The sequence below is a fragment of the Castor canadensis genome, chromosome 9 (assembly GCF_047511655.1).
Source record: "Castor canadensis chromosome 9, mCasCan1.hap1v2, whole genome shotgun sequence".
Lineage (NCBI taxonomy): Eukaryota > Metazoa > Chordata > Mammalia > Rodentia > Castoridae > Castor > Castor canadensis.
In genome coordinates, this window is record NC_133394.1 from 100,582,533 (window position 1) to 100,587,454 (window position 4,922).

Below are 4,922 nucleotides of genomic sequence, written 5' to 3' on the forward strand. Positions count from 1 at the left end.
TCTTGGTCAATAGCATATATATTTTCTTTTGTTCTTATCAGGTTTTAATTATCTCAACATGCTCAGATTTCTTTCAAGGAATATTTTCTTCTAGACATTCAAATAAATTTACATTAATGTGAAGACCTTTGAAAAGTTGCATTCTCTAACCTTAATTATTCTCTTTTGAATTCTTATCTACTGAAACAGCAGTTATTTTAACCATATTTTAATTATGACATGATTCATCTTTACAGTTATGAAATATTTCATCTTTCTTATTTGCACAATATGGGGTTATGAAAACAAGACATACAGCTTGTCCTAACATGAAAAACATTTAAAAATTCATTTAATCTTATACATAACTTCTGGTATTTGTGCCATGTCACCAATTTTATGAAAGTCTCAAAGTATCTAGTGGTACAATTAGTATGACCATAATCAGCACTATTAAACCACCATTGTAAATAATAATCTTACCACTCCCTGTTTTTTGTATGGCAATAACTATTTTCCTGAGTTATTCCCTCTTTTCCTATTAATAAAGCAAAACCTCCTAAGATGTTCCCCTCCGTTTTATCTTACATTTTTTTTATATCCTTTATGTTTGTCCAGTAATTCTTTTTCTGCAGATGCTCCAAATGTGTTCACTACCTAATGCTTACTTCTGAAACTCTGGGCTCCCTTTCAGGCTCTGCCATCCCCTTTCTGGCAAGCTTGGAATTTCTTTTATCTGCTGGAAAAATCCATGGGGTGGGCATGAGTAGGGCTTCTTTAGGCTCCCAAATTGTTCCTCAAACTAGTATTAATTTATGTTCAGTATTGGCCCTCAGATTCCAAAGTCCTGTGTACCAGCTCCAGCCTTCATTTCTTTCATGAGCAGGACATCCACTACCCAGAATATTCTTTCCACTACACATTCCATCTAAGTACGACCCCTGGGTATCCTTTCTTAGCTGCTTTTGAAAAAAATGAGATGCCCTGAATAATAATAGTAAAAAAATAACTCAAACTCCAAAGTCCTCACCATGTTTCAGTTACTTTTCTAAGTGTTCTTACACACACAGTAATTCATTTAGCTTTTCTGATAATCCCACAAGATGAGTATAATTACTCCAATTTTAGTGATGAAGAACCCCAGGCACCCAAGAAGCCAAATGACCACCTAAGCTCCAACAGTGGGAAACCCAGGATAAGAATTCCAGTGGGATAGCTGCGCAGTCTATACTCTAAATCGCCATGCCAAACAACATTTTTCAGGGTCTTTCAAATAATGAAAGAAAATGACTGACACTGTAAAAGTAAGAAGAGATTCTGCTGAGGTTTGCTTCAGTGAACACCTGCCCATGAGAGAGCCTAGATAATGAGTCTCTTGGAATTTAAATGAAGATAGGGGAGGGATTAAAATGAGGATGCTTTAGAAAAAATCCTTTGACTTTTGAAAGATTTTCTAGACCGACATGATGAATGGGTAGTTAGGTCACTGCTGACCTTCATGGTGGCATGAATACCATATGGATGAGATCATTTGTGGTTTTTCTTTTGTTTGTGTATCAGAAGTTTCTCTAAGGTGGATTTTCTTGCACCACAGTGAACCTGTTTACTCCTGTCACTGGAATAGTCTGACCAAAATTAAATTCTTTGAATTGGAAGGATTACAGGAGGAGAAAGCCAAGAAGGAAAAAAGAGAAAATTGTCCTTTAGTGGTATTTAAGAATAAAACTTGTGATTGTATCTTGATTTTAGGTAAATGCTGAATCTCATGTCTCTTCCTGCCATGAATGAAGAAATTCATCTCCAACAAAACTCTGCAACCATTTCAGTTGCAAATGGTTTATGACTGTCTCCTACTTTATGACACATTCTTTTATGTAGCAGATAAATATTTACCAAGTATGTATGAAGCACAAGCTTCCACCTGTCTAGAACAGCCATTAAAATTAGCCACTGTTTAAAATTTAGTGCTAAAACATAAACAGAGAAAAATATTTAAGAAAAAAATTAAAAAGAAAAGAAAATTTAATGTATGCCATGGTGGCATGCACCTGTTAAACCAGCTTCACAGGAGGCAGGTACAATAGAATGGCAGTTTGAGGTCAGCCCAGGCAAAATTAGCCTGAGACAAACTAAAAAACTAAAACCTGAAAAACAAAAGAACTCAGAGTACTGCTCAAGTGGTAGAGACTTGCCAAGCAACCCCAAGACCCTGAGTTCAATTCCCAGTACCACAAAACAAAAAGAAAAAGAAAATCTATGAATAAATGTTTTAGAATATATCTGCATGGTTAAGGAAATATCCAGCAACAATTTCTCACTTGTGATAAATACTCTATTCAGTCATGATGATGTTTCCAGAAGTAGAATTGGAACAATTCAACAGCTAGCCACATCCTTTTGAAGATAAGAATTTTGTTGCAAAACAAGCTCCTTCTTTATGATTTGTTATCTGACTCAGGGGGGAAGACAGTGAGATTGATGCATTCAGCTTTTTTAAGCTTTAAAAAAAATTATAGCTGGAGGTATGGCTCAGCTGCTTAGCAAGCACAGGGCTCTGAGTTCAAACCCCAGAAACACCAAAATCAAAAAAGTAGTTTCATAGTATATACTTAGAAAATGAATTATTATTCCTTCTCTGAAATTATCTTAAAAATTTTCTGCAATTCTGGTAGTAATTTGTATATACTGTTCTTCTTTATAAGACTATAAATTCTTCTAAAGGGGGATCTATTGAATATTCCTCTATATTCCCCTGTGCTTTGTACACAGTAATTCTGAATAAATCTGGGCCGAGTTAACTAATAAACTTGTATTAATTAAGTTTACTTCTCATTTGCATAGTTTGTTTTCTCCAGTATAACCTAAAATCTCATGTCAACTATCTTTGCTTATGTTATTCCCTCTTCCTGAGACAGATGTCACCTTTTCCAATTAATTCCTCTTCCTCAGCCCTCATGCTCCAATGTAGATGACAATTTCTGTAGTTCAAAACCATTTGTGCCTACTCATCTTTGATAGCATGTTGGTCGTAATTCCATGATGACATGTAAAACTTGTATTATAGCAATTACTTTATGTGTCTCTATATTACACATCCTTGAAGATAGGAGACTGTGTCTTAATTATATTGAATCTCTAGCAGATGATTGATTGACATACAGAAGAAACTCAGTAAATGTCAACTGAACATGTTTATAGTTGCCTCAGTCTTCTGTTAATAAAGGAGATGGATATGTTTATCTACTCTTGCCCATGTCCAACTTCATTCTAGCTCTCCTAAAGATACTTCAGATGTTTGGTAATTGCAATGCTTTTCTTTTGCCATCAACCTAAAAGTCAATGCCATAGTAACCCATATCTTTTCAGAATCCCAGCTGAACTCAGAATTAGTGCTCAAGTTGATGAGTATGAGGCAGGAAATAGCCTCTAGATTCTCCTTTGCCCAGCCCCAAGTATATCAGGAGATCCTCATTCCTTCTAGATCATTGCTGCCCAAAGGGAGAACCCAACTGACCTCTTTAATTGGTTAGTTGGTGCCTATTTTCTATTTTACCATTACTGGGTACAAGTCCCAGGGAAGGTAAATCATGTGTAATTGTGACAGAATAGGAAACATCCTAACCATATTCAGAACAAGAATAGAACTCTCAGAACCCTATTCCTGTCCAGGTCCCCTATGTATTAGATCTCTCTGGGCAATGCATATCAGTGCTATCCTAGCCTGCTTCAATTCTATAACTTCTCTGAATTTTTTAGACTATAGGCCCTGATACTGAGACAAAAGGGAACTTTGTCACATTACCCTGCTCCCACAAGGGTTTCCCAAATGTCAATTATTTGCATTCCTCTTTCATGTTTTTAGCCATATTTGCATTCCACTGATACTATTATTGTCTTAACATTTTTAGTTAGATTGATTGTTACTCAAATAAATGTGGCTTTGTTTATGTAAAATCATTTTAAAGTTACAGACTTGAAATATTATAACTCTATGTAATAGATACTTACATCACATCAGACTTCTAGGGTCAAAAGTCTTCTATGTTATTTTCTTAACTCTTCCCTATGTTAGATGTTCTTTATAGGCACTAACATTGCATATCCTATACATGGGGGCTATGGGCTTAAGTATAAAAGTGTGAGGGGAAGAAAAAAGCTCCAATAGTGTAAGTACTTCTTCTGGCTCTCTCAATATCTAATTTTGGGGTTTCAAGAATCCAGGAACCTCTGCAGATACATTACAGAATGAGAAGAGTGACCAAGATGCTGTCGCGGTCCAAGGTTCACTGTGAAGCACATGAAACAAATATATGGCATTAGTTCACTTACCAAAAAAAAAAAAAAAAAAACCCAGAACAACTAGTATTATGGGCCAGAAAATATATGATATAGTAGTCAACTGCAGTATGATACTGACTTTTTAAAGTCAAAATGTAAAGTTAAATGTTAATTGAATTTTGAGAGTACTTTTCTAACATGGAATACAGAAATATATTTAAATGTTACCAAATGCAATATTAACTAACTAAAACCTCCAGGAAAAAAAGTACACCAAAAAGAAGAGAGCTAGAGTCTTATTTGGGTTTTGTTGCTGTTTTTGGTGGGACTGCAGTTTGAACTCAGAGCTTCACAATCGCAAAGCAAGAGCTCTACCACTTGAGCCACACCTCCAGTACATTTTGCTCTGGATATTTTAGAGGTGGGATCTCATGAACTATTTCCCTGGTCTGGCCTTGAACTGCAATCCTTCCAATCTCAGCCTCCCAAGTAGTGAGGATTACAGGTGTGAGCCATTGGTCAAATACCTAGTGGGTTTTTTGTTGTTGTTGTTTTTGTTATTGTTGTTGTTTTTGACAATACTGGAGTATGAATTCAGGCTTTATACTTTATAAGCAGGCACTTTACCACTTAAGCCATATCTCCAGCCCCTATTCGTTTTTAAC